This window comes from Siniperca chuatsi, linkage group LG11, assembly GCF_020085105.1.
Source record: "Siniperca chuatsi isolate FFG_IHB_CAS linkage group LG11, ASM2008510v1, whole genome shotgun sequence".
Lineage (NCBI taxonomy): Eukaryota > Metazoa > Chordata > Actinopteri > Centrarchiformes > Sinipercidae > Siniperca > Siniperca chuatsi.
Window position 1 is genome coordinate 13,634,575 of NC_058052.1, and position 19,147 is coordinate 13,653,721.

The following is a 19,147-nucleotide window of genomic DNA, read 5'->3' on the forward strand; positions in this document are numbered from 1 at the left end:
CCTTCAGGGACAAAGTTCACTCTGACGAAAATCAAGATAATGACGAACATAAAGAGGTTTTGATGAAAACTTCAGGGTAAGAGGCACTGGACCCGGAAGGCTAAAGGTCAGTGTGACCTTTTTCAATGGCTGTACATGTTCACTCATAAAAAATCCTCCAGACATGTTCGTTGTATTTTTGAATATCTATTTTGTATTAATTGCACAAAAATCCTCTGAGTAGCAGCTTTCCAAGGAGGCAAAGTGTGTGTCACAATGTGTCATATTCACACTCATTCATTCATGTCCTTTTACAGTATATATTGTATGCTCATGGCTTTGTGGATATAGCTGTGCAAAGTTTCATGTTTCAGACAGATTCAATTGATAGTTTAGTAATGTTTTTGTCACTCATAATTCATAATTGTGTTAAAAAATAACATATTGTTGTGGTAAAGATTTCCACTGCTGACACTCAAACTGCAAACATACATTCATAACATTATGTGCACATTTTTTTGTAAAGACTCTTCACAAAACCCTTCTACAAAAGCAAAATTTGCATCTTATCAATGGCTTGTCATTTTCATTTAGGAAATACACAAAACATTACAAATGTTTACCTTCAACTCTAAATGTTTCTACCACGCTACCATTTCCTTCAGATTCAAGCAGAAATCAAATAAGATTAACTGAACAAATTCACCTGAAATATTTGTTTTCTGACTGAATCTGAAAGCAGATTGCGTCGCATGCATAAATGTAGTTATTTTGCTGAACATATATCAGGCATTTTTAGTCATACTGAATGAATTGATCATTTTGGCCTTGCTCAAGGTAAAATTGTGGGAGTTCAGGTTGAAAAACTAATTACATTTGCAATCATTGAAATTTAAAATTGAAAACGACACTTGTCATGTTAAATTATTCACAGCAAGTGATAATAAATTGGCGTTTTTGATTAGTCCTTCGTTTTTTTATTTAAAGTGTCTGTGTGAGTGTGTGTGTGTGTGTGTGTGTGTGTGTGTGTGTGTGTGTGTGCACGCGCACACAGGCACGCGTTTTTCTCAATTTGACTCTCAAAATCAAATGTTACTGCTTCAAAAGTGTTAATCAGACACCAATACTGCCCGTAAGCCAGTGTGACAGGAATTCTTCAACCCTCCAGTGGTGGAGAAACTTTAGAGTCTGGATGTCATCCAGCGTCAGTCAATCTCCACATTCAGCCCCAAAGCATTTGTCAGGTCAGTCCATGTCCATAACACCAGTCCTCCCACAGGCTGTAGCATATAGACACACGCACTCTCTCTCTCACACACACACACACACACAATGACCTCACCACCAAATACATGGACATGCAAATACACACTGCACAGGTGGTTACGTGTTCACAAAGATACTTTCCCAGGCTGCAACTCCAGGTTGAGAAAGAGCCAAAACAGTCAGTTTAATCACTAAGAATACTCAAAGGAATAATTTGACATCTTGGGAAATATGCTTATTCGCTTTCTTGCCAGGAGTTAGAAGAGAAGATCGATACCACTTATTGCAGCACATAGACTGGAAACCAGCGGCAACAGCTGCTGGTGGTAGCATCATATCTACCGTCCATGAGGGCGGTGTCGATCTTCTCATCTAACTTCCTGCAAGAAAGCCAATAAGCGTATTTCCCAAAATAACAGACAAAACAACAGAGTACGTAACGTAGTAACGATCTTAATAAAAGATGGTTATCATGTTTTTGATTTAGCTACACAATGTGCTACATCAGAGGAGACATTGAGAAGATTGATGAGAAATATGGTTAACAGGCAGTCACTAAACTCTGTCAGTCATTCGTTGAAAGACCATTAATATATTATCAAATCACTTGAATTTGATCTGTAAATAAATCCATCCATAGCAACTTAACTCAATTGAATGAATGTCAGTAATATGTGAAAGGTAATTTCTTCTTTTACTGCCCATTCTTTTGTGTCACATGGATATCACTGAGATAAAGTGAGGAAATTAAGTCACCATTGTCATAACATGATAATTAAGGCAAAATACTTTAATTAGATAACATACATTTGCAAACGTACATATTTGCTGTGATCGAATTACATTATTCTGTTTTGGCCCCCTTTCTTCCAAATGACTCATTAATTGACAAGGATTCACAGGAAACTATGTCTATACAATCATGATATTCTATCACACAGTGCGTGATGTGTAACTTGGATATGTAGACACTCTTACTTTATTAAGACTGAAACACCTCTGGTAGTGCCACAGTGCTTCACCTGAAAAGAAGAACAAGATACCTGCACCATTGTTTAGTTGTGTCTTGAATCTGGGTGTGTGTAGATTAAGTAACGTATGCACTAAGTCACAGGGAGTTTATTTTCCTGAAGCAGCCTCCCTGTGAGTCACCTTTTGTGACACCCAATCGCTAGTCGATGCAGTCGCCATGATAAGTTCCTCAGGCTGTTCTTGGCTACTGCTGGCAAGTCTGAGCATGTGACATGTTGTTGTGTCGTCGTGAAGAGCTTCGAATAACTTAAAGGCAGGACTGACATTTGAATAAACATCAGCATGACACTAAATACTACGGGGATGGATCAATTTCAAAGGCATTTAATAATATTGTATCATGCCAACATAGCTTTGAGTTCAAGCTCTTTTTGTATTTGACTGTAAAAAGAAATATTTTAGATAGTTGTCTTTTGAGGAATATCCTACAGAGACAACAGACTGAGTAGACACAGAATTATAATTTTAATTTCTTAGTCTATTCATCACAATTCACACCTTCATCAAGTATCATTTAAATCAACACTCTAGATGATGATAATAATGTTTAAAATGTAAGCGATTTAATAGCATGTTCACATAAAAAACATCAAAGGTGTCACCTGAATGCAAGATCTGAATATCTCCACTCAGGCACACATTTCAATACATTAAGGAGAGTTATTTACTCATTTTATTACAGATGGTTGATAATACCTTGTTTGGTTGTTTATATCATGACAAGGAGTTTGGTCTGTAGAACAAGGAAGGTAATAAATGTGGTGAGGCCACAGCAATCAAATACTACTGCTATACAAACTACAGCTACACTTGCCACTTGCCCAAAATAAATTTACATAAGAAATACGTCAAAGCAAACAGAGGCCAGGTGTGCAGGTATCTTGCCTTTCTATATATCTCTTAATCTCATCACTTATGTTGAGAAATATTCTATCAGGGGACCCAGAACTCCCAATTGGTTCTCCCCTGTTGTTTGCGGCAGATGAATAAATACACTACATTTGTATTTTTGGTTCTAATTCAATACATGTTTCATAATGCTAAGTTATATAGGACCACTATAGATTAACTGTTTTGGTTGGTAAATAAACTTGCAGTTTCCTGGCTTTTTCTGCTTTTTTCTAGTTTGTTGCAGTCTGTGACTCTGAGGTTACAGTTAGCCTGTTTATCTGTGTTGGGCAAGTTATTTGAAACCTTTGATTAATTACATTTCACCTCTTTTGGAAGAGGCGAGCTGTCTCTCCACACCACCAATAATCTAGCATGTCCTGGATCATACTCAACACTGAAGGCAAACACCAAACTGATATTAACCCACTATCAAACTCCCGGTAAGACAACAAGCTGACCCCCAATATGTCGAAGTGACGGAGCGTTACTGGGACTAATAACTGTGATGTAATTACTGAAATTCAAATTTTACACTCTAAACGCGTTATTAAGTAATGCACTACTTCAACACTATTGTTTATACAGCCAATGTTAGCAAAGTGTGGCACCTTTGCCTGCAGCTTTAGCCTGGTGCCAGACCTTTAAACTGCCTTTTAAATACAGTGAATGTAGTAAGTAAAGTATGATAGTAAAGTATTATAAAGTATTATTGTTTGGTTCATGAAAAATGATATCTTTGCAATTTATGTTGCTGCTGTTATTGCACACCAACCATCGACACTCCTCAGATCCCAGAGGTCAGCGTTTTTCTACCTCTAAATGGGCACCAAACTGTCACCACCAATTCATAACGTGGTCATGTCTCAAGTTTACCTCCTCTGTAGAATCCTGACTGTCCCATTATAGGACAAATGTACTGTATCATAATCTCCTGCATCATAAAGTTGCTATTAAGCTAGACAGTTGTTTGTTGTTCCAGTGTTTAAAATCACATCTAACTTATGTAATGATATAGACCTTGTGCATTTCAGCAACAAGGAAGTGCTCTGACCCACGTTATTTTGTCTTGTAACGTCCTGTCTGCACCAGTAGTGGAAATGTGTTGCATTGTGTAGAATGACGAATGAATTATTCCAAATGATATTATCAATAGAATATGTACATAGTTAGGTGAAATGATGCAAATAATGTCAATAACTTAATAACCTGAATCATCATTCTGATAAGTTAGCATCAGAACTCTTGAAAATAGTCACCTTAGAAACATCAAGCTGCTGCAACACACAGTAAACTAGTTGAGCAAGTTGAGCTAGTTATAAGCCAGTTAACGCTGAACATAACTTTGCACCAAAGATCGTCTTTTTAATCAGATATCTGTGTTGGATGTGGTGTTGTCAGGTCATGTGACCTCCTGAAAATGTGAACACTTTGAGAAATGTATAGTAGCTGTTTGAACCATTGAGGACCGCGACTGTTTACATGTATTCACTATGGCCAGCGCTAGCCACCGGAAGTTAAAATACAAAACCAGAAATGGAACAAATGAAGAAATGGGCGGTCCGCAAAAGATCAGTAGTTATTAGTTTTAGAAAAGGGAAGTCATCATGGGGAGTGCAAGCATTTAGGTAATGAAATTAATGTCAGAGAGATCTCACATCTACCTGAATCCAAAAGTGATAATATTGTAGATGAAATGAGTTATAGTTTCCAATTTAAAAGTTTTATCTAAGTTATACATATTTGGCTGCTATGAGAATCTATGAAATTAAAATATGCCAATAAAACACAAGCCCAATCCATATATAGTTATAACACGTTATATGTTGTTGGTTTAATCCGAAGCAGTGACTTCCACGAGTCTTGTTGTCACCTAATGTTAACCAGGCAACCCTTGAAGACTCCAGGAAGTCACTACAACCGGCCAAGAAATAGTCCCGCACATATCTTTGCAACATGTCATTTTTATGCTTCGATGTTTGTATGGATTAAACAAACAAGATATAATGTGTTGATTAGTGATCTTTAGAAGTGCTGGGTTTTTTTACCTTCAGACAGAGCCAGGCTAACTCTTTCACCTTGTTTCTAGACTTTGTGCTATGATATGCTAACTGACTGCTGGCGGTAGCTTCAAATTTAGTGTAAAGACATGAGTCTCAGCAAGAAAGCAAATAAGCACATTTCCCAAAATGCTTATTTAACACTTAGCATACACATAACAAGGATGCTACTGAAACATTAAATCCTCCAAATAAATAAATAAATAACATGTAACGTCAACGTACCACCTGTTTCAATCAAAAGTCAACATAACATTTACATGATAGAAGTTGTAATAATAATGCAAAACCCATGTTTCCATCAACTGTGACTATGTGCATGGTGTATTCAAGCCAGATCATGACAGTAATTCCATCACTTAACACTCATTTCACAGTCATTCTGTAAATAACTGTCAAATGAGTTTAAAAGGACTGCAGCAAACAAAAGAGAAAGATGAAATTTGAGACAAAACCATCATGACCTCTGAAATAAACATCACATGTAGTGGGGGCATGAATTAAGTGAAAAGTATGTTCTTCCACTACAAATTACATTATATGACAAATTCACAAAATGAAAAGCTCTTTCATGCAGCACACTTTTCACTGAAATATTCTTAAATGAAAAAAATGATATCTGACTGCACTCATCTAACTACTTTTTTAAAAGCCTTTTTTTATTCAGTGTAACATCTGTTCATTGTGTTTTGCTCTGTGTTACTGTTTCAGGTAGGCACATCCCCTTCAGCCTCACCAGCAGCAGAAAAATGGTTGCAGCCATAGTTGGAGATTGGGATGAGGAAAAACATCTTATTTTTGGTTTTCTCTCAGTCAGAATGGTGCTTTCAAACACCAACGCATGCTGTCAGACTACACTGTTCTCCAGCTGGGAACACTTGTTAGAGAGCAGAATATCAAAGAAGCACATTGACAGAGAACAAGTCCATCTGTATGTGGCTGTGCGAACACCCACAGTTTTTTTTATGTTCTACTCACATCTAATGCTCAATTCCATCTGCACTGCAGTTCCTTTAACTTCCAAATGGTTCATATCCTTGAAATAAACAAGGTTGCATGACGTGTTGGTGACCACATGTAAAGGCAATAGTGTTTGTAGCTGTTTAAGTGGCCACACTTAAAGGCAGTATGAAAAGCCTGCAGCGTGTTGCGTCACAATTCCTCCCTTATCTCGCTCCAAGAACACGATCTGTCTCTTGATGCAATTAATCATAGGAATAGTGGTGTGAAGAATGAAAAAAGAGTTCAAACTTAACGTGGCAGGCTTCTCGGATTGTCTGTTTCAGAAGTTTACAAAAATCCTTGTGTCTCTGTCTTGAAATACATCTCACCAAGAAATCCCCATTGAATTGAATTGAATTGAATATGAGGTACCAAACAAATAATAAATTACTCTGTAAACAGAGAGTGGCAGAGGTAATTTAATTAAATAAAACAAGTAGCTTATTAGCCCAATTCACACCTGTCTGACACAAAGACATGCTTTGTCTTTATTTTATTCGGAGGGCAGAAATTATTTATTATTTCAAAAATACTTTAATTTCATTTGCTCAGAGTTATTTGTTACAAATATGCAATTCTGTTGATTAAAAGGAATAGTGCATGTTGAAGGCGTCATTAGAGTTTGAGGGGTATGGCATAAAGGCTAAGAAAGAAAAAGCCTTTAATATGTCAATGACAGTGGAGAAAGTGAAAGCTGAGCTCAGAGAGCTGATGAAAGTAATGCTATCCTCTAACCCCCTTTACATACAATAAACTCAGGCAAAGTAAAAGCAAACAAGTTACAGGTTAAATTCAATGCTCTTATGACTGCTAATACTTGTGCAGTTGTAACAAATAATGTGCATTTATTTAATCATTATGATTCAATTAAATGTATGATTGTTAAAGATGCTTCAGTATTCTGATAGCCACCTCAAACTTCAATCATGTGTCAAAAGTCCAAATCACGTTAAACATTGAGAAGATGTAGAACTTCACATATACTATAGGCTTTAGAAACAGTATTTTTAATCTTAAATATAATTTCTAGAATCTAATCTTCCAAAGATGACTGTATCTTTGACTCCCTAATGACTAAAGTAAACTGACTTCTGTATCTTATACTTATGTCTTACTATCCCAGGCCACTGATTCATGTAAACCAATAAGAGAAGAAGACATTTGCTTCCTGCTCACCACACCCTCCTTCCATGATACATACGTACAGTGAAGTTGAAATTATTTAATCTAATTCATTTCCTGAGTCTCTGTACATATAATTATGGACATAATTACATTTCAATAATCCAGTGTTCATTTGAAATTTGTTTGAAAATAGATCATGACTCATATATAATAGTACATTACTTAATGAAAATCCAACAATGTCCAGTATCTACCCTTTGATGGCTAGCCAATTTACGTCAGTTATTTGAATGAAAGGCAAGTCTGTTGCTACAGTGCTGAAAACTGCACCCACAAAGGGCTTTTTGTCCATATCTTGCATTTAAAGTTAAAGGGCAATAAAAACGTTGTACTGAAAAAAATGTACTGCCTTTTACTTTACAAAGACACCAACTAATCAATACTCTATTGGTTACCAAGAGATATTAGCAAAAATAACATAACAAATAACATTATCTTGAATGTCAAGTCTAACTGATTTTGCATGCATGCAACATAATTAAAGATATATTTAAATTATAAATTTATATTTATTATAAATTATTTAATTTAAATTAATAATCATCATTATCTCCGTTTCAGTTCTAAATTTCACAAAAACATCACTTCCAAAGTTTTGTGAAAACATTGAAAAAGTTGCACTCACCAATTCCTACATAATGTTACATTCAGTGAAGTTGTCTCTCTGAGCTATAAAATTTTTTAAAGCAATAATAATGAGAGCAATACAAATATTTGGTTGTGCACAATTATAGCCAAAGACAATTACCCTATTGTAATATTTAGACAGCACTTGGCATAGGTTAATGTTTAGAGGATGTCAAGTAAGATCAGTTACAGTAAATAAAAAATGCTTTTGGTTTTTGTATCTGTTTGAAAGAGGGTATATATTCTCTCATTTCTCTGGACCAAATGAAATACTATTGATATTTTGAACGTTTCTTTTGATGAAGTGATGTATAGTAAGCCAGTAAAAACATGTGATTGAATGCTGGATTTGCAGAGGTCAGGGATAATGCACTACAGCCCTGTCTGCAGGAGATTTGCGGACTTAATGTGTCACACTGTCTCCCATGATGATGTTCTGTAGGGAGTCAGGATAATAAAGCTCAAGCAACCTCCAATGAAAAAATCATGGATCATCTAAAACATTTTATGTTTAGGTTATATTGCCACAAGCAATTCTGAGTTGCTTAATATGCAATAATTGTCGTATGTGAGGTGCTATATGCAGGTAGAGAAGTATGTGGACCCAAAAGCAGATGACGAGGAAGCGGAAGTAGCTGGATGACTACCGTGTTTATTGTTGGGTGGAATGTAGGCAAGAACAGGCAGAGGTGAGCAGACAGGTAATGAGCAGACAAAATCCAAAATCCAAAATCCAAACAAGGTCCACCGCAGAACAAAGAATCCAAGATAACACAGTCAAGGGCTTGGCAAGGAACAACACCATGTGTACCACAATGATCCGACACAGAACAAAGAAAAGACCCAGACTAAATATCCAAGGGGAGGTGAGACAACGAGACACAGGTGCAAACAATCAAGGGAGGACCAACAATCAAAACTGGAGGGAAAACACAGACAGGAAGTAAAAACACAAGACACACAAGGGAAGGAGACTACTACAAAATAAAACAGGAAGTGTCAACACCAAAACTACCACAATAATTGGTATTGCATTAGTCAGTTGTGGTCACGGTCTTTGTTTTTCTAACATATTTGGTACATTTTAAACAAGGAATAACTAACATTATGCATTTAAGAGAGGTGACAAATTCAACTAAAACAATTGACTGTTCACTGTTTCGTTTGACTGGCCAAAAATATAACAAAATATAAGACACATTTAGAATCATTTAGATTCCAGATAAAACTTGGAGGACAAATGTCTTCTTCCTATTGCCAAAGTTTTTTTGCCTCCCAGATTCAGAGAGAAATTACCTGACCTGACAAAAAATATTTTACTGCTACACAACTGTGTAAAGACCAAAGCTCAGTATATCTCTGTGTTGTTTCAAATGTTCTTATTTTGTTTAGTGTGAGACTGTGGGAATCCAGAGGTCAGGTGGGTACATAGAAGGTGCTAAGTGTGGAAGAAGAAACAGGTGTGTTAGTGGGCGGTGCTCAAGTAATAAAAGGCAAGACTGAGTTGACGTAGGTGTCTTTGTCATAGTTTTGTTGTAGGAGGAGGTAGGGAAAGCTGGTTTAACACAGTTCACACAAATATACAGTTATGGTAATTAAAGTATAACTCCAGATTAAGTCAAATTGCCTCAGTTAACAGAGTAGCTGAGAATCCTGAGGGCTGGACAAGTTTGTTTTTTGAGGGTTTTCTAAGACTACGTATACACTAGGCTGTTTAATTTTTAAAATAGCTTTCGTCTGAAAGTGATTTGTGTCCACACTAGCACACAGACCTCTGCCCACAGTGAAACACCTAAACAATAGAAAACACTTAAAATCTCTTCTTCTTCATCCCCTTTTCATTTGGTAAACAAAACTGCACATCACAGCCAAGAAATGAGGAGTGGGACAGCCCAGCTGACCAAATCATTATTTTATGATCGACATAATCAATATAAATACAGGTTAAGGACAACAGCTCTGCTGTGTGTTTGGCTATATTAATATTAAAGATGAGTGAGTTAGAGGCGACAAATGCTTAATTTTCCTCATACACATACTGAAACACCAAGCTGGTATATTAAGATTTATCCACTCTGGAGACCAATTCCAAAAAGCTCTGTTTTTGGGTGGAGTTTCAGTTGCTGTGGCACCTAGATTTGCAGTGGGGTGGTGTGGTGGGAACTTGAGTGAGGACACCTCAACCCAGTCTCCTAGAAATGATGTGTGTATACTACTAATTTGTTGCGTGGATTATGTGTTACTGGAGGTGGAAGTTGTAGGAGGTGGTTTGGGTGGACAGTGGGTGTACAAAGGGCAGGACTTTGACACCAGAGACCAGGGTTTGCATCATGAGTCCTGTGTATGATTAGGTATAGGCAACAGCAGCACTTTGGTTAATGGGGCTGTAAGCAATATCAGCATTTATGCTAACTTCCTGTCTGTTCTTGCAGACTAGCACTCCCCTCCCTCCTCCCCATGTTTCCAACAGTATTAGGCACAGCAGCAATGGAAAGCAGTGGGTCATCTACCTCTGAATACAATTGTCACAGTCTGTCTTGTTCTTTCCCCGTCACTCTGCACTCCCTCACCTGATTATTGATTCCCAGCACCTGTCACCCATAGCACACCTGCACATAATCAGCCACTCTACTCCCTATATAACACAGCTCCTCACCTCAGTCAGTGTCTGGTCTCGTTCATGGTAGAGGACAGAACGCTAGTTCACCTATCTCCTAGAACAATTTGGACTCCCTTCGCCGAAACCTACCCATTCTCTGCTACTGCTATTCAGTACCTCTTCCCTGGCTCCTTCGTGTTCCTGTCATCTGTGTGGTTCACTTCAGCTCCAGTCTCAGTGTATCTCCAGTCTTCCGTGTGTGATCACTCCAGCTCCAGTCCCCGTTGAGCTCCCGTCTCCCGTGAGTCTTCCACTCCGTCTCCTGGGTTCGAGTGTCGCTTGTCTACAGTGAGTGTTACTCTAGTCTCCTGGTTCGAGTTGGATCTACCATCTGGACTTCCCCCTCCTCGCCAGATCTCAGCCAACTCCAGACCAAGGACAGTAGTTCTCCCCTCATTCTATATCCACGCTTTTTGTATTAATAAAGTACTCACTATTCTCCTTGTGTCTCCGGCCTGATCTGTCCGTAACAACAATAAAACAAAACATTGGCAAAAAATGTAGCCTGCTAGCCATCTACTGAAGTCACAGATTTACGATACATTACACCCATATGGCAGTATGAATAGGGTGTTTGAAAATTGTAGCTAGCTAGCTATGGCCAGATAAAACACATGTGGTTATCTGAGTTCTAACAATATAATTTGCAAACATGAACAGAGCGAGTGGGAATTGTTCATAGTGTTTGTAAAGCCAATAAGTTTGCCAATGGAAACTTGGGAGCAAGTTATTTGAATTGTCAATCACCCAAGCTATGAAGCTGCAGTTGTCAATAAGAACTTTGTTACCGTCTGATTTGTGCAAGTAACTTTGTTATAATTTTCTATCACAGTTCACATCAGGCAGACCAACCAAGAGGACGAGGTCGGGGAGGAGGAAGAGCTGCGGGCCGGGCAGAGGAGGACCAGGACACAGTCGTGGTAGAAAGATAGGCAGAGGCGCCTTTGGTCTGTCTGAGGAAGACGCACTATGTGTGCAAGGCAACCGGGTTGTGATCCCCATTTGCTGCATCTTGAAGATTCAGGAGCGTATTCCAGATCCTCACGGCTGATACGTAGGCTTTCGCCCAAATAGGGTGTAGGCCTAACTGACACTACACTACTGACTGACACTACAGTCACTATACACTTCTGTTATATTGTAATTGTGTATATTGTAATATTTCAAAATGTATATAGCTTTAATAATAAAAAACTTTTCACATTCACCCGATTTTCGGTTTGGTTCGTTTTATGATACAGCAATAACAAGGTTGATACTGTTACAATGCTTTATTAGTCCAATATAAAACATTTTTTTTAAATTACAATATTTACATAATGGGTATTTTAACGTATTCCGGTGGGGCCCGGGCTCTGGAAGATGAAGCGGGAACACAGTGTTGCTGCTGTGGCTGCGATTGTCCTTTAAAACACAATAGCGAGCAGTCAGTATCTGAAGTGCATCACAGGTCAGGTTTTTTCATCACTAACAATAAATAAACATACTGAGTAATTATTTTAGACTATAGGGTTTTTTGGCAGTAAATTATGGAGTTCTTTTGGATAATACTGGATATATTACTAAATACAAGTTTTAGAGACTGTTTTTGTAGATTTGGGCAAATTTGGATATTGTCTGACTTTCTGCAGACACATTTGTGTGCAAATCACTCTCGACACTAACCCCAAGGTCCCTGTTCGCCTAAATATAAAAACGTCTCTCCAATTTAATCTAGGAATGTCTCCAGTGTTGTCTAATACATTTTCTCTTATATTTGGGGTAAAGATGTATTCCATTAGACATTTCACTTATTCAGTTTCACCTATAGCAAGTTGTATGACTCACCTATTCCCCTGCTGGCATGTGTCTGCTCGACATCTCTGGTGGCGGTGGGGTTCGCAGAGTTGCCAGATAATTTCATTTATTTCCTCCTTATATTGATATTAAAATATAATTGAGGAGTCATTATGTTTCCTACAAAATGTATTTTACTATTATATAAATGTAATCTGTAGGAGACAGATCACATTATTCCTCATAGCTGTTTGTCATTGTTCCTCTCACATCAAGGCAAACTGGCAAGTTACTTTAGTTTGTTAAGCTTGCTGGTTTGTCTGGTTTGCATTGTTTAGGGTGTGCTATGGTGTCAATGAGTGCTTGGCTGTTATGGCTCAGTATTTATTGTCAGTGTATGAGTTAGTTGATTATGATGGATAGCCAAATAGAGCAGCAGACAGACCAGTTTATTGCACTAAATGCCTTGTAAGCAGTCTCTCCTGTGTGCAAGAGAGAGAGAGTTTGATGTTAAATTATTGGCTCCAAGTTTAGGTTCAGGCCAAAAAAGTTTGTTAGCTGTTGGAACTTTAGTGAAATGTCAGTCTTCTCAACTCTGCACCACCCTACCAAAGCTACTCTTTTCCTTTGCATTAAGGAGGCAAATAAGCTGAAACTCACTAATAACTGAATATTTTTTTCTACTTTGTGACATCATTCAGGAGTTTTCCAGACTCTTGCTACAACTGGTTTGCTTTTATACAGTCAGCAAAGACCCTGAAGCCAGTGAAGCTTTTGCGTGGTTTACTACATTGGCCTTGGTACATTTAAATGGGTTAGTATACACAGGATCTTTTTATTTATTTTTTATTCATCTGCTTTCACAAGATTTTCTGCTCTTCCAAAAACTGCCAACCACCACTTATTTGATGTTTGTTGGCAGGACACTGATATCTTTCTGTCTGTCTGTCTGTTGCATTACTCCGCAGCTTTCTAAGATGTCCTCTTCCTGTTAACAATCTCTTGCTGTCACCTGGACTCATGGGTAGGTCGTGTCTAGATTCTTGCCTTTTACTGCTTTTCCCATTCCCATCACTCAAATGGTGTTCTGGTCTATTTATAGGAATGGACATATCTACACACATTTGATCTTTACTTCTTTCCACTGTCACCCTCTAACTTTTAACATTCACATTTTTTGCCACACTAGCTGTGTCTCGATAACGTAAGTAATTTATGCCATGATTTGGTACAGATATCAATGGTGCCCAGAGGATATATCCTAATAACTTTGGTGATCCCCTGATTTTTCCTCTAGCACAACCATGAGGTTTACATTTCTGATTTTAAGTGAAATGTCTCAAATTGATTGATTGCATACCTGCAAAACTAATGACATTTCCATCAGCCTCACATGTCATTGTGAACCTGTTAGCATGCTGGCATTAGCATTTAGCACAAAACACCGCTGTGCAGCCTCACAGAGCCAATAGCATGGCAGTAGACTTTTAGTCTTGTTTCTTTACTCCTTGAATCTATATATTGTAATTTTAAAGATCAAAGAAACAAGACTAAAAGCACGGCCATGCTAGCACCTCTGTGAGGCTGTACTTAAGGCACAATGGTGCTTTAAGCTAAATACTGATGGAAGCATACTAACATGTTCACAATGCTAACGTGCTGATGTTTAGGAGTTATGTTTGCCGTGTTCAACATCTTAGTTTAGCATGTTAGCATGCTAATATTTGCTAATAAACACTATACAAAGTACAGCTGAGGCTGATGAGAAAGTCAGTTTTACAGGTATTTGGTCATCAAACCAAAGTATTGGATAAATTAATATTTTGACCTGATGATGGCGCTGGATGAAACGTTAAGGGATCACCAAAGTTATTCATCCTGAAAAGGACAACATGTCTGAACAAAATTTCATGACGATCCCTCAAATAGCCTATCCAGCTGACAGACCGTGGCTACAAAACCAGTGACTTTCAATGAAGTAGTGTCTTTCTTTAAATGTATTTATGCCATTACTTCAAAGCTAGAAATATAATACATGAGTCCTGCATGCAATCAACTTCTGCACTGTAGTATGGTCCTTTATTTGCATGCATTGTTTTGTAACCAATTCTTGTTTGAAACTCAATATAACCTCAGATCCATTAGGACCCTCTAGGGACAACAGCATTCCCACCGCAGCATGGACAGAAAGGTCAAAATCATCAAAGGCCTCAACATCACCTATCCGAATAATGGGAGAATGTAGTATTGCTCCAATTTCACTTTGAACTGGCAGCCTTGGCTGACCATATTTCTTTTGGAGTGCTAGTAGAGCGGTGGGATATGGTTTGAATATGTGAGTAGACAGATTGTGGCTGCTGGGAGGACATGGCATGCATTGGTGGTAGACTACCAGTAAAAGTAGACAGTACAGGACGAGGAATAGATGCAGTATAACTAGAGGCTTGAACAGATACTAGGGCAGATGCATGAGGAATGGACAACGGTGCAGCTTGAGCTGTAACTACAGAGGGCAAAGAGTGAGGCTGAACAGGGGCAATGCTTTGCTGTATTAGATGAGGCAGGGGAAGGGTTTGGGAGCCCCTAGGTAGTTCTCTGGTAAAGCTGAGTTGAGGAAGCAAGGGAGTTAAAACCGAATGAGTTTGGGAGTCAGGACAAATCTAATTTGGGAAAGAAAGTGGCTACATTCCCATGGAGAGGTGAGGGAGTAGGAGCAGGAGCTCCTCCAGGGTGATCGTCTTCAAAGAGATTCTGTCTAATAAAGCTAGAAACAAGCTGGGCTGACTCAAGCTCCTTTTCTTTAATGCGAATGCATTGCGTCATGTCAACCTGTTTGACAATTCTTTCTCTCTCCCTGAGGGCATCTGCTTGTCTATGTTGAGCAGCTCTGGCCTCTTCGTCAATTAATCTACATTGTTTGCCAAGCTCCTTTTCCTCCTCTCTTTGTCTTCTAAGTTGCTCCAGTTCATCTCTCCTTTGCTTTTCCTCAAGGATGCTGGCTTCGAGATCACTCATATTAGACACATGGCTGCTCCTGGAATGCCTCTGGAACTAATTTGAGATATTGTAGGGAGACTAAAGGCTGACTTGGTGTAATGAATCCTCTTGCTACAGAACTACATGAGTCATGGGATCATGCTTTCTGCTGTGGCATATATATATATATATATATATATATATATATATATATATATATATATATATATATATATATATGTGTGTGTGGTCTGCCCCTAGGTCATGGCTGATTGGCTTTGTGAGGAGTTCAGAAGATGATGGGATGATGGCAAGGGGATTAGGATCTCTTTGTGAGCGGTGGGCAATGATGGTTTAGGTGGTCGACTAGGCTCTGTTTGATAAGCAGATGTAGATGGCCTAGGTGGTGTTGAAGACAATTGTGGGGTGGGCTCATACATAATGAGCTGAGTTGAGTCTTCCACACCTTGGGATTTATCTGTATACTCAGTAGAAGGAGCCTGACCTTCTGTCATCTGTCATCCAAGGTTGCTAAATGGTAATTTATTGGATGTAATACCACATTGACCATTCACGCACTGTGCGTAGGGCACCAAGTGCTGAGGGGGCACCAAAAATAGCCAATTTTTTTTTTTAAATGCCGGTATTATTTCATTAGCCTATAGAAATATTAGGCACATTTTAACCATGTATCTGTAACAAAAAAGGGGGAACAAGAAAGATATTTAATAATTGCTCTAGTCTAGTGTCCTGCCCCCCCCCCATGCCGGATGGTCCGTTCCGGTTGTTCGCGTGGGCGAATAATAAAGGAATTATGCTTAGGGCACCAAAATGGCTAGCAGCGGCACTGACATTGACCATGCTCACATTTTTATTTATTTTATTTTTTTCAACACTCAATGCTACAGCTCATGTTACTCATTCATTATTCAAATAACACTCATTATTAGTAACCTAACAATAAATGTTTTCTTACTATCTGTTATCAAATATCCCCACTAATATACTGAGGTTTGTGTCTGCCTTTCTATTTGTTCATGTTTGTTTGATGCCAATATGAGCCCTGTTTTGGGACCAAATTAAATCAAATATTCTCCACCAGCAGGCACCAGGGGACTCCAGGGATATTACCTGGAGTCAGAACAGACCGTCTTGGTCAGTTTGAGTTAGCAGAGGGAGGAATAAAAGCTAAGGATCACAACTCATGATGAAATTAAAAATGATAACTTGGCATGTATTGACATGTACCCTGAGACTCAAATTAATGTTTGAGATGAAATGACATGTGATATTTCAAGCTTGATATGTGACACATCACATTCTAATAGGGGTTGTGGATTTGTGAAAACTTTGATTACTGGTCTCATCAGTCATCACAGGGCTTTATGAGTAGGAGAGTGGCAGAGTGATTCAGACTCAGGAAGGTAATAAACAACTCCTGAGTCTCAACCAGTGGAGTCCGCCTGACATCCACTTTGCCACCTTGTGATATGCTCACCGGGGAACTTACTCTCAGCCTGATAGATATCATGCCACAGAGTCAGACCGGGCCAATCTGCCCAAATCCTTAGTGAGCAGCTGAACAGCAGAATCAGGATGGCAAAGAGAGAGAGAGAGAAAAGGTTTTTGTGATTGAACTTTGCAGCTAAATAGATATCCATATGTAGAGAGATAATCCAGCTGTGCCAGCCAGCTGCTCTCACAAAAAAACCTGGCTTGTTATTGTGGAGTGTTTTTGTAATTGTCCCTAAAAGTTGTTTTGACATTTATAAGAGAAAATGTTTTGCAAGGATGACCAATTATTGTTTTAGGGTGACAGAAAAATGTTAAAACTGTTTTGTTCTTGAATACAGAAATCATTGTTTGTTATTGATAGAACAAGTCATTATGATACATACATACAAAAGAAAGGTACGTCAACCTTTTAATTTGACAGCAAATGGTGGTTACGTAACTTGTTTTTTTGTTGTTTTTTTTCTTTAATATGAACATGTCAAAATAGTTTCCCAAGGCAACTAGATTAACATGTCCTTGTATTCTTGGTTTTGTATGCACAGTCTTCTGTAGGTGCTGATGAGTGCTACATGTATTGTCATATTGATTTAATCTGTTGAAAATAGCGTAACATGTGAATTTAAGTGTGGAGTTTGGAGGAACATTGTCCACAGAATAGTACAGATACTTCTAGGGCCCACAATAATGAGAGAGAAGTGAAAACTTTGTCAAAAAGTAGGGCTGATAAACAGGAGAGGGTGGTGTAAATCTCTGAGAGGCTGAGAGGACTCCAACTGACATGATGGACAACGTGCCTCAGAATAAATCAGTCTATCCTCGCAAAGCATTTGCTGAAGTCTCAAATGTTAAGAACCCTTTTAAGTTGTACCTGATCTACTACATTTCCAGATCAAAAATGTTGCTGTGACAAACTGCAGCTCTGATCAGGTTTGCTCCATACTTGTCTCATGATTTTAGAGTGGCTAATTAAGATGAGTGCATTGATGATTACTTTTCATTTCATATCAACTGGTTTGTGTGATAAACACATGCTTTGTTGTTTATTGTGGTCTGCGTGGAATTACAGAATATGTTGAATCAACATCTGAAACAGTCTGAACAACATACTGTATACATGTATTTATGTTTACCTTTGTACTGTACTTATGTGTACCTTCCCTGTGGAGTTTTCTTTTTACCTCTAGTTGTGCTATGGAGCTGTTTAAGTATTTCATACATTAACACGGGTGTAGTAAGTCAATAAAGGTATGAGTGTTTCATATGCTGCAAGTAAAATACTGTATATTTGTGAATATGTGCAAGTGATTTAAACTTAAGAGCAAGTCATTTAAAGCTTTTTTTACTTTTTGGGAGCAAAGAAAAGGAGCCTTGTTTTCAGCGTTTGTACCATTGTACAACTTTGGTAGAAACTCCTGGACGAATGAGGGACTACACCGTCCCATTGTGCAACTTTGTTTATTCAATGGCGTTGAATAAAAAGATTTAACAACACCGAATGTTGCAGAACTTTCTAAGCCCTTTCCTCAACCCACATGTCATCCTTGAGTGAAGGTGAAAAGAGAGAAAAAAGAGAAAAAGAATAATCAAAATTGTATAATTTTGTATTGTTTGCAAGTTTTTTATATATAAATACAAATCTTTCATTTGTGTGTGTTTGAGCAATAAGTTTGAATTAGGTTCTACACACCCCCTCATACTTTTATGGTGATTATAATGTCATCAGTTGATGCATTGATAAGTGAAAAGCAGAGTTGCAGAATGTCAATATGACTATAGTACTTTGGTGCTGCCTGTGATGCTCACTGTGCCCATGTGTTTCCATGGGCACAGCGGTGGAAGACACTATAACAGGAGTGAAGTGTGATTGGCCCCCTACTCGTTGTCATGGATACCAACAACCTAACATTGCTGCCTGGAGAGTCTGAGAGTTTGTGAATGACAGAGGAGGACAAGAGCTATTATGTGGAAGGAGTTAAGAAGAAGAGCTTGTTTTATTATTATTATGTCCTGTTTTACAGTTGGAATCACATGTCAGTTAGTCTAACATATATTTCTACATAGTCAAACTATCTTTAATCCTGCTGGCAGTGATCAAAAATACTCATTCATCAGTTCCTGAATCAGTCTTAAGTTGATGTTTGCAAATACCAAAACAAAAGGTATTCTTTATATGAAAGTGAGG

General features: G+C 38.2%; 1 long non-coding RNA gene across 2 annotated transcripts; it reads left to right on the forward strand.

Annotated features, from left to right (window-relative positions):
• Nucleotides 1-19: 19 nt before the first annotated feature.
• On the forward strand, nucleotides 20-11,910 carry LOC122884550. 2 transcript variants are annotated; one of them, XR_006379913.1, is made up of 2 exons: nucleotides 20-106; nucleotides 11,531-11,910. It is a non-coding gene; the product is annotated as an uncharacterized LOC122884550 (long non-coding RNA). The 2 variants fall into 2 exon arrangements; XR_006379912.1 differs by lacking the exon at nucleotides 20-106 and adding an exon at nucleotides 10,018-10,939.
• Nucleotides 11,911-19,147: the final 7,237 nt, after the last annotated feature.